Source organism: Cupressus sempervirens, chromosome 7 (assembly GCF_028749045.1).
Source record: "Cupressus sempervirens isolate cs-2001-9-10 chromosome 7, ASM2874904v1, whole genome shotgun sequence".
NCBI lineage: Eukaryota > Viridiplantae > Streptophyta > Pinopsida > Cupressales > Cupressaceae > Cupressus > Cupressus sempervirens.
In genome coordinates, this window is record NC_143124.1 from 471,814,374 (window position 1) to 471,826,725 (window position 12,352).

Sequence of the window (12,352 nt, forward strand, 5' to 3'; positions counted from 1 at the left end):
TCAAAGGGGGTCATAGGTTGACCTATGACCCCGTTTGACCCATAAGAATGATTCTAATATGTCTCTAGGGGTCTTAGGACCCCTAGAGACATATGTCATCATGTAATAGGTTGAAGGGTGTCATAGGTCACCCTATGACCACCTTTGACCTATAAGAATGATTCTAATATTTCCCTAGGGGTCTTAGGACCCGTAGGGACATATGTCATCATGTAATGCGTTGAAAGGGGTCATAGGTCAACCTATGATCCCCTTTGACCCATAAGAATGATTCACATATGTCCCTAGGGGTCGTAGGGACATATGTCATCATGTAAGAGGTCAAAGGGGGTCATAGGTCAACCTATGACCCCCTTTGACCCATATGAACAATTCTAATATGTCCCTAGTGGTCCTAGGACCCCTAGGGACATATGTCATCATTTAATGGGTCGAAGGGGATCATAGGTCAACCTATGACCCCCTTCGACCCATATGAACGATTCTAATATGTCCCTAGGGGACCTAGGAGCCCTAGGGACATATGTCGTCATGTAATGTGTCGAATGGGGTCATAGGTCAACCTAAGACCCCCCTTGACCCATAAGAATGATTCTCATATGTCCTTAGGGGTCCTCAGGACATATGTCGTCATGTAATGGGTCAAAGGGGGCCATAGGTCAACCTATAACCCCCTTTGACCCATATGAACAATTCTAATATGTCCCTAGGCGTCCTAGGACCCCTAGGGACATGTCATCATTTAATGGGTCAAAAGGGATCATATGTCAACCTATGACTCCCTTTGATCCATGTGAACAATTCTAATATGTCCTAGGACCCCTAGGGACATATGTCGTCATTTAATGGGTCGAAGGGGTTCATAGGTCAACCTATGATCTCCTTTGATCCATATGAACAATTCTAATATCACCCTAGGGGTGCTATGACCCCTAGGGACATATGTCATCATGCAATGGGTTGAAAGGGGTCATAGGTCAACCTATGATGCCCTTTGACCCATATGAATGATTCTAATATGTCCCTAGGGGTCCTAGGACCCATAGGGACATATGTCATCATTTAATGGGTCGAAGGGGGTCATAGGTCAACCTATGACCCCCTTTGACCCATAAGAATGATTCTAATATGTCTCTAGGGGTCCTAGGACCCTTTTAGACATATGTCGTTATGTAATGCGTCGAAGGGGGTCATAGGTCAACCTATCACCCCCTTTGACCCATAAGAAGCATTCTAATATGTCCCTAAGGGGTCGTATGACTCCTAGGGACATATGTCATCATGTAATGGGTCAAAGGGGGTCATAGGTCAACTTATGACCCCCTTAGACCTATAAGAAAGATTCTAATATGTCCCAAGGGATCCGAGGACCCTTAGGGACATATGTCATCATGTAATGGGTCGAAGCGGGTCATAGGTCAACCTATCACCACCTTTGACCCATAAGAATGATTTTAATATTTTCCTAGGGGTCTCAGGACCCTTAGGGACATATGTCATCATGTAATGCATCAAAGGGACCTATGACCCCCTTTGTCCCATAAGAACGATTCTCAAAGGTCCCTAGGGGTCGTAGGACCCCTAGGGACAAATTTTATCATTTAATGGGTCGAAGGGGATCATAGGTCAACCTATTACCTCCTTTCACCCATATGAATGACTCTAATATGTCCCTTGGGGTCCTATGACCCATAGGGACATATGTCATCATGTAATGTGTCGAAGGGGGTCGTAAATCAACCTATGACACCCTTTGACCCATAAAAAGCATTCTCATATGTCCCTAGGGGTCCTACGGACATATGTCGTCATGTAATGGGTCAAAGGAGGTCATAGGTCAACCTATGACCCCCTTTGACCCATATGAACAATTCTAATATGTCCCTAGGGGTCCTAGGACCCCTAGGGACATATGTCATCATTTAATGGGTCGAAGGGGGTCATAGGTCAACCTATGACCTCCTTTGACCCAAATGAACAATTCTAATATGTCCCTAGGGGTCCTAGGAGTCGTAGTGACATATGTCATCATTTAATGGGTCAAATGGGGTCATAGGTCAACCTATGACCCCCTTTTACCCATATGAACAATTCTAATATGTCCCTAGGTGTCCTATGACCAGTAGGGACATATGGTATCATGTAATGGGTCAAAGGGGGTCATAGGTTGACCTATGACCCTATTTGACCCATAAGAATGATTCTAATATGTCCCTAGGGGTCCTAGGACCCCTAGGGACATATGTCATCATGTAATGGATTGAAGGGTGTCATAGGTCACCCTATGACCCCCTTCGACCCATAAGAACGATTCTAATATGTCCCTAGGGGTCTTAGGACCCCTAGGGACATATGTTGTCATGTAAAGGGTCAAAGGGAGTCATAAGTCAACCTATGACTCCCTTTGACCCATAAGAACGATTCTAATATGTCCTTAGGGTTCCTAGGACCCCTTTGGACATATGTCATTATGTAATTTGTCGAAGTGGGTCATAGGTCAACCTATGACCCTCTTTGACCCATAAGAAGCATTCTGATATGTCCCTAGGAGTCCTAAGACCCCTAGGGACATATGTCATCATGTTTGGGTCAAAGGGGGTCATAGGTCAACCTATGACCCCCTTTGATCCATATGAACAATTTTAATATGTCCCTAGGTGTCCTATGATTCGTAGGGATATATGTCATCATGTAATGGGTCAAAGGGGGTCATAGGTTGACCTATGACTCCGTTTGACCCATAAGAATGATCTAATATGTCTCTAGGGGTCCTAGGACCCCTAGAGACATATGTCGTCATGTAATGGGTTGAAGGGTGTCATAGGTCACCCTATGACCACCTTTGACCTATAAGAACGATTCTAATATTTCCCTAGGGGTCCTAGGACCCGTAAGGACATATGTCATCATATAATGCGTTGAAGGGGGTCATAGGCCAACCTGTGATCCCCTTTGACCTATAAGAACAATTCTCATATGTCCCTAAGGGTCGTAGGGACATATGTCATTATGTAATGGGTCAAAGGGGGTCATAGGTCAACTTATGACCCTCTTTGACCCATATGAACAATTCTAATATGTCCTTAGGGACATATGTTGTCATTTAATGGGTCGAAGGGGATCATAGGTCAACCTATGACCCCCTTCGACCCATATGAACGATTCTAATATGTCCCTAGGGGACCTAGGACCCCTAGGGACATATGTCGTCATGTAATGTGTCGAATGGGGTTATAGGTCAACCTATGACCCCCTTTGACCCATAAGAATGATTCTCATATGTCCCTAGGAGTCCTCAGGACATATGTCATCATGTAATGGGTCAAAGGGGGCCATAGGTCAACCTATGACCCCTTTGACCCATATGAACAATTCTAATATGTCTCTAGGCGTCCTAAGACCTCTAGGGACATATGTCATCATTTAATGGGTCGAAGGGGGTCATAGGTCAACCTATGACTCTCTTTGATCCATATGAACAATTCTAATATGTCCCTAGGGGTCCTAGTACCCCTAGGGACATATGTCATCATTTAATGGGTCGAAGGGTTTCATAGGTCAACCTATGATCTCCTTTGATCCATATGAACAATTCTAATATGTCTAGTGGTGCTAGGACCCCTAGGGACATATGTCATCATGTAATTGGTCAAAGGGGGTCATAGGTCAACCTATGACACCTTTTGACCCATATGAACGATTCTAATATGTCCCTAGGGGTCCTTGGACCCCTAGGGACATATGTCAGCATTTAATGGGTCGAAGGGGGTCATAGGTCAACCTATGACCCCCTTTGACCCATAAGAACGATTCTAATATGTCCCTATGGGTCCTAGACCCCTAGGGACATATGTCATCATTTAATGGGTTGAATGGGGTCATAGGTCAACCTATGACCCCCTTTGACCCATAAGAACGATTCTAATATGTCCGTAGGGGTCCTAGGACCCCTAGGGACATATGTCGTCATGTAATGCGTCGAAGGGGGTCATAGATCAACCTATGACCTCCTTCGACCCATAAGAACGATTCTAATATGTCACTAGGGGTCCTAGGACCCCTAGGGACATATGTTGTTATGTAATGGGTCGAAGGAGGTCATAGGTCAACCTATGACCCCCTTTGACTCATATATATTAATAATATACATATATATTAATAAGATATATATATGGTTATTATATTTAATAAAAATATTACGTTATTATATATATATTAATAACATATATATATATATATATATATATATACATATATAAGGGGTCATAGATCAACCTATGACCCCCTTTGACTCATATATATTAATAATATACATATATATTAATAACATACATATTAATATAATAATATATATTAATAACATACTTATATATATATATATTACGTTATTATATTTAGTAAAAATAATAATAATATAAATTATATTTATAGATTATAATGAGAATAACATAATATATTATTATATATTAATATATTATATGTTATATCTTTACATTACGTTATTATGTATATATATAAAATTTATTATAATACATATTTACATAGTAATATAACAAAAATAATTTATAAATCATAAGCTATAAAATATTATGTTATAATATATATTACGTTATTATATATATTAATAACATATATATATATATATATATATAAAACTTTATTATATTTAATAAAAATATTACGTTATTATATATATATTAATAACATACTTATATATATATATATATAACGTTATTATATATATTAATAACATATATATATATAAGGTTATTATATTTAATCAAAATATTACGTTATAATATATATATATATATATATATTACTTTATTATATTTAATAAAAATATTACGTTATTATATATATATATATATATATATTAATAACATACTTTTATATATAATATATATATATATTACGTTATTATATTTAGTAAAAATAATAATAATATAAATTATTTTTATAGATTATAATGAGAATAACATAATATATTATTATATATTAATATATTATATGTTATATCTTTACATTACGTTATAATATATATAATATATTATAATACATATTTACATAGTAATATAACAAAAATAATTTATAAATCATAAGCTATAAGTCTTAAATCCGGTTTTCCCTCCAAAATGGGTTGGGATTTTAAATTTTCCACCAAAATTCACCTAGCCATATCGGATATCCGATTTCAAATCGGATATCCGATTTGAAATCCGATATTCGATTAGGCTTGGTATTTACCAAGCCTACCCGGTCAACCCAAAAGACGTGTTTGAAGAGGGTTTTAGTGATACTCAGACTTTGGGTAGTCGTCTGACAATGTTATTTTGATTGAAATTGAATGAAACGAAAAGGATTTTTTAATATCGCTCTCAAGATTCCATCAATATAATTTCTGTCAAATTCTGAGATTGATAAGTATTTATTAGTTAATTATCAATGAAGATTATTGTAAAGTGCTGATTAACATAGTGATTGAAAAATAGCTATAATTTTTAAACGGTATAACATTTTTTAAATCTAAAAGTTGCGTCACATTCTATGCTTTGCCTAGTATAAGAAAAAATTAAATAAAATTAAATTTGGTAAAAATTTCTATTAGTTAAGGTGGTCAGACACGGGACTCTTTTTTTTTCGAAAAAGTTTTGGTAGAGAATTCATATTTAATTATTTATTTGGAATAAAAATACCGAAAAATATGCATCACATCCAGGCATGAGTCTACTTTTCATATCTATAATTATATTAAAAAAATATTATCATTTGATTTTGATTAAGGTGGTCAGACATACACCTACTTTTTATTTTTGCCCTGAAATTTTTGTAGTACTGCATTAAAATTCAAACTTTTGACCAATCAATTATTTTTTTCTCCTGATAAGGCCTAGTAGTTTAGAAACTACATTCAATTTCCTACAGATTATTTTCTTACAACTTTTTGATATAAAGTCCATAACCACTTTAAAATTATGTGTTAAGTTGACGTAACCCTGATTTTCTGATTTTTCACTGCCACTTAAGGCCATAGTTTGGTACACCATTATCCTGCACATACCCTTGTTTTGTAAAATATCACTAAAAATTGGCTATTTCAGTCTGCCAACTAGGCCTAGTTTGAGGCCATTTACAAAGCAACTCACAATCCCTTGACTTTTGGAACTCCCATGACCCAAAAAAGTCTTAAGACACGACTCAAATGCAAGGATTCTTCTATTTTTTTGGTCTCATGATCAACTTTACAATGGTTTTTACAAAACCCTCCTTTCTAGCCCCTTTACCCTAGGGCTTTCTAGAACTCTTACTTTGCAACGTCTCTAGAACCCCAAAATGGTTCAAACACCTTCACTTTGGTTATATTAGATGACTTCAAACATAAAATGCAACTCTTGTTTGGAGAAAACACTAAATCCACCTTGGGAGCAATCACATACCCCTTTTTATGCACTCAAATTTTAGGGAAAACTATGAAAATACTTCTTAAATGGTTTCAACACTCAAATTTTCAGATGGAAATGGTTATTATAGACTCAAACCAACAAGAAAAATCCCAAACTTGAGGTTTCTCAACACTCAACAATCAAATTTCAAAACTGTTACCAGCACTTACTACTAGGACAATTTCTTGTTTTAACGGTCAAACTCCCAAACCATACAAAGGACCCCCTACTGTTTTTGCATTTTTAAACACTCTTTTTGGAGACCTACAATAACCTCTCTTGCTTTTTGGAGATCACACTCCGTTTTCATTTTACGACGCCATCTCGAGTGATGCTGAAACTTGCAATGTCGGCTAGTACAAAGTTGCCAACTGCCAAATCTCTCTCACCTTTCGTCGTGGGATCGAATTGTCTGATCCATTAGCTCCGGGTGGCCGGGTAAACCTTATCCCCAACCTCGTCCTATCCCCTTCAGTACTCGAACGTTCTTAGGCATGCCAATCCGGAATGTCCCTAAGGGTCACTAAATGCCATAGGGTTGCAATCTTTCACAGGGCATATCTCGAAGCTCGTGTGAGGTATGGATGCGATTCTAGTTCCTACAGGACCATGTTGCGGAGACCTACAATAACCTCTCTCACTTTTTGGAGATCACACTCCATTTTTGTTTTAGAACGTCATCTCAGGTGATGCTGAAACTTGCAGTGTCGGCTAGTACAAAGTTGCCAACTGCCAAATCTCTCTCACCTTTCATCGTGGGATCGAACTATCTGCTCTGTTAGCTCCAGGTGGCTGGGTAAACCCTATCCCCAACCTCGTCCTATCCCCTTCAGTGCTGGAACGTTCTCAAGCACGTCAATCCAGAATGTCCCTAAGGGTCAGTAAATGCCATAGGGCTGCGATCTTTGACAGGGCATATCTCAGAGCTCGTGTGAGGTATGGAAGTGATTCTAGTTCCTATAGGACCGTGTTGCAGAGACCTACAATAACCTCTCTCACTTTTTGGAGATCACACTCCATTTTTGTTTTACAACGCCATCTCGGGTGATGCTGAAACTTGCAGTGTCAGCTAGTACAAAGTTGCCAACTGCCAAATCTCTCTCACCTTTTATCGTGGGATCGAACTGTCTGCTCCGTTAGCTCTGGGAGGCCGAGTAAACCCTATCCCCAACCTCGTCCTATCCCCTTCAGTGCTGGAACATTCTCAGGAACGCCAATCCGGAATGTCCCTAAGGGTCACTAAATGCCATAGGGCTGCGATCTTTGACAGGGCATATCTCGGAGCTCATGCGAGGTATGGATGCGATTCTAGTTCCTACAGGACCATGTTGCAGAGACCTACAATAAAATCTCTCACTTTTTGGAGATCACACTCCATTTTTGTTTTACAATGCCATCTCGGGTGATGCTGAAACTTGCAGTGTCAGCCAGTACAAAGTTGCCAACTGCCAAATCTCTCTCACCTTTCATCATGGGATCGAACTGTCTGCTCCGTTAGCTCCGAGTGGCCGGGTAAACCCTATCCCCAACCTCGTCCTATCCCCTTCAATGCTTGAACTTTCTCAAGCACGCCAATCCGGAATGTCCCTAAGGGTCACTAAATGCCATAGGGTTGCGATCTTTGACGGGGCATATCTCAGGCACGCCAATTCAGAGGGAAGTGACCATCTTACACTTATCCAAATCTTGTGGCTTATTTGTATCCATGAGAGGTTAATGGAGTTAAGCTTGTGAGCATTTGTGAAGGAGACAAATATGTTCACTAACAAATTTTTGGCAGCTTTTTTGGGGATTCAAAAACAAAGATCAGTGTAGGATTAGATATCCTTAGCTATCCTTTATTCATGCGAAATTGGTGACTCTGTATTTTATCTTGTATAATATTTGAATAGAGGGTTTCATTATATACAATGGATTTGGTTGCGAGAGAACCATGGGAAGCTCATATTGGGCCCTTTGCTTTGTCTAGTATTCATCTTTACCCAAGGGTCAAGAGAAATCATCCCAACACTTGATGGAGGAAAAATATAAGATCTAGATGACCACATCAAAGAAGTTACAATTGCTTGTGGAATTCTTGGCGTGCAAGAAGAGGATGTCTTCATCAGATTATTTTCTCGTGGCTTTATTGAGAGTGTTGCTAAATGGTTTTAGAATTTGTAGGATGGTTGTGTCACTTGTTGGAATGATCTCAAGGTAAGATTTATTTAGATATTTAAGCCTACAGCTGATGTTGGCAAGTTATTAATAGATTTCTTTCAAATTCAAATGAGGAAGAGTGAAATTATGAGGGATTTTGTATATAGATTCAATAGATGTACTAGAAAAATTCCTCCATCCTATTAACCAACTGAAAATAAGCAATTGTGTATCTTTAGAAATTGAAATTAAATTCTAGTTAAAGCTCCAAGAAATGCATAATTTGGAAGATGCTAAAAAAGAAGTTGCAAAGATAGATGATGCTATGCTAATTAGTAGAATGAAATATAAAAATTCAAGCTATGTGAAGGCAACTCAATCTGAAAATTATCATAATCTTTATCCCAAAAAGATGCCTTTACAAAATAAGGTTGAAAAGAAAGAAGAAAAACCTTCATCCCCCTTTCTTTTTCATTATAAAAATTTAATGGTTTTCAATCAAAGAGACTTTCAAACACCTCATGTTGTTGAAGGGAGATTTTCTAACAGTGCAGGAGCTTATCATTTGCATGTTGAATATGACAATGAACACATCTCTTAGCCAACTGATTTGGTGACTTTCTTAGGTGTTCCTCCTATTGAGAAGAAACTTGTTGATAATAAAATTAATGAAAGTTTGTCAATGGATGCCCCTTTTCTAGAATTTGATTCTTTTATATTTGAAGCTTCTAATATCATTCCAACCATTGATGTTAATCCAAGAAACTTGATAGATCAACACAGGCAAGAAGGGATTGATGGAGAGAAGATAAAAGATATTCCTCACCCTAACAGACAGATAGAATATGAGGCTTTCTCATTTGATTATACACCACATCAAGAAGAAAGGTTTCTACTAGAAGCATTGGAGGATCATGAAGACATTCAAAAGAAATATGAAGAAGGTTTATACATTTTTATGCCATCCCATAACAGGATTAATGGAATTATTCCAAGTGGAATACGAGGATGAAGTGCTTAGTACTTATTTGGTGTTGGAGATATTTATCTTTGAAGAAGAACTTGGAAGTGTATTCATTGTAGATGAAATTTTAGTGAGCCTATATTTAGACTACAAAGATAACACTCTAAAAACGTCTTTCCCCAACCATTCTCTTGTCAAAGGCGTAACTAATTTTTTTGAGATGGTGGATCTTGGTGTTGGCAATACGAACTAGCTCATTCCAAATGATGCCAAAATGTTGCAACCATAAGTTTATAATGCAAAATGGCTCTTTGGGCTTGGTATATTTTTGAAGAAACTTAAGCAATGTGTTGTTATTGAGTCTTTTCTTATGATTGCCAATAATGATATATCTTGCATATAAAGTTACAGCTCCCTCAAAGGATATTTAATGAATAACATTGATGGTATGCCTTTAATCGGAAGGCACAGAAGGCAAGCTATCATCTATCCATAGACATGAGGTAGATGAGAGAATTTACAAATAAGAAAATACAAACTAAGAACTCAAAGATTCTAAATTAAATATTCACAATCAGCAAATCAAGGGGAAAGATCAAAATGATTTATTCTAGATTGTGTGGTACGTGAAACTCAAAGTTTTCCTTATTGCACAAACACAATTTACTCTATAAAGTTTATCAGAGATAACCAAACTTGTAGAAAGAACAACACATCTCAAATGAATATATTTAAATACAAAGATTTGAAATATATTGCATCTCCTCTCTGATAAAAGATAACAATTCACAAACTATCGTTCTTATTCACGCAGAAAGCCCAATCTAAAAATGAAAAAAATGTTTATAATTTTCCCTCTACCATTATTACAAAACTAAAAAAAGAATCCCTCTTCCTCTTTTTTTGTATCTACTGAAGATTTGTGGGTTTGGAAACCTTAGAGAAATATTGGTTGATGTTTTTTAAGGTGTGTAGAGGTGGAGGAAACAATTGGTGAAGGTAAATCCAAGTTTGGAGTCTTTGGTGGCATTGTGTGCATTTGGGAACACCATTTTGGAAAATATCAGAGATCCTTCACGCTGCCCCTATTTCCAACAATGTAAGAATAATAACAACTATTTATTAAACTTTTATTTTTACCTTAATCTAGTTACTATAGAATAATAACAACGCATTCCAATCAACTGGTGATTATGTTACAATCATTAATGTATGAAAACACAGAAAACTATCAGTGATTATGTTACATTTATGATATTTAAAATGACTTTTGTGGCAAATAATCCATCTTTTCTCTACTATCTTTGACATTTTTTAATTGATGATAAAGAATGGTGGTTATGTATTGAAGCTTAACAAATGGAGAGCTTCTCAAGCTACTGATTTCTTTCATGGAGTTCCTAATAAATCTCAAGGTTCTCATTTAGGTGACCAATTGCTTGGAGGTCCACGAATATTGCCTGATAAAGTTTATTGCCAAGAGGTCCTAATCGATCTTGATTGATAAAGTTTATTGCTAATCAATATTGTATCAAAAATTCAAACTAATTAGGTATTGAATTAAACTTGATAAAAAAATGATAGAGAAGTAAAACTTTAAGCATGAACAAGATCATAAATCATATGACGATGACATATCGCAAATGATTAACTTATGCTTAAACAGTGATAAATTTTATTGTTACTCAATATTCTATCAAAGTTTCGAACATATTAGGTATTGAATTTAATGTCATACATAAACATATCTAATTTAATGTCATACATGCACATATCTAATTTAATGTCATACACGAACATATCTTATTTAATGTCATACATGAACAAACATATAATATAAAATGATAACCAATAATGTCATGTACATTAACAAACACATAATATATTATGATAACCAATAATGTCGCATATGAACAAACATATCATATATTAACCAATAATGTCATAAGTCGAATAATGTCATACATCAAATAAATGTCATACATCAAATATAAAATGTCATATACATCAAATGTGTATCGAATATGTCCACTAATGCTATATATATATATATATATATATATATATATATATATATATATATATATGTCTAGCTCAACTATATCTTTTCCTTCCCACGAGGGGAAGGAAACAAATCTCTCGACGTCTTCTGTCGTCGTGTTGAGGGAGATGGTGGAGATGATAGGGTCCTCCTGACACACTCGCTCGTCCTCTTGTTGAGGCTCTTCTCCAACTCGAGCTGATACAAAAAAAGTAGATATGAATCAGTATTTATTATATGTTGAAATCAAATATATGTACACACAAAATCAATTATTTTCTTACCGCCATCAAATAGTCACTCTGTACGTCCACCTCGAAGGCTCGTGGACGATCAGGCGTGACGAGACCCTACAACAATTCAATAAATATAATCACTTATAAATAACATTAGAAATTTTGAGACTAACTATTATAAACAACAACTAAAACGGAGAAAATTCTTTCATACCTCAATCAATGGCTGTGAGCTAGCCATAGTTGCGGCCACTCCATGATCAACAGATTGTCGGAGATGAGGAGGTGTGTCCGACGTCATGAGCTGCATGTCATACAATACACGTTACATGTAACATGAAACATGAAACAAATATAATCAAATTAATTAAATTAACATGAAACAACTGTACCTGTATGAAGCTCGTACGATGTCTATGCTCTGAGTCCATACTAAAGGTTGAGGGTCCTGTGGAGAACTGATGCACATGCATAATTTTTTTTGTCAATCCTTAATATGATAACTTAATAAATATATGTATTAATTTAA

General features: G+C 36.4%; 1 long non-coding RNA gene across 1 annotated transcript; it reads right to left on the reverse strand.

The window, feature by feature from the left end:
- Positions 1-11,644: 11,644 nt before the first annotated feature.
- On the reverse strand, positions 11,645-12,124 carry LOC149547591 (uncharacterized). Its single transcript, XR_016354266.1, has 3 exons — positions 12,038-12,124; positions 11,872-11,937; positions 11,645-11,785 (listed from the first exon to the last, which is right to left on the reverse strand). It is a non-coding gene; the product is annotated as an uncharacterized LOC149547591 (long non-coding RNA).
- Positions 12,125-12,352: the final 228 nt, after the last annotated feature.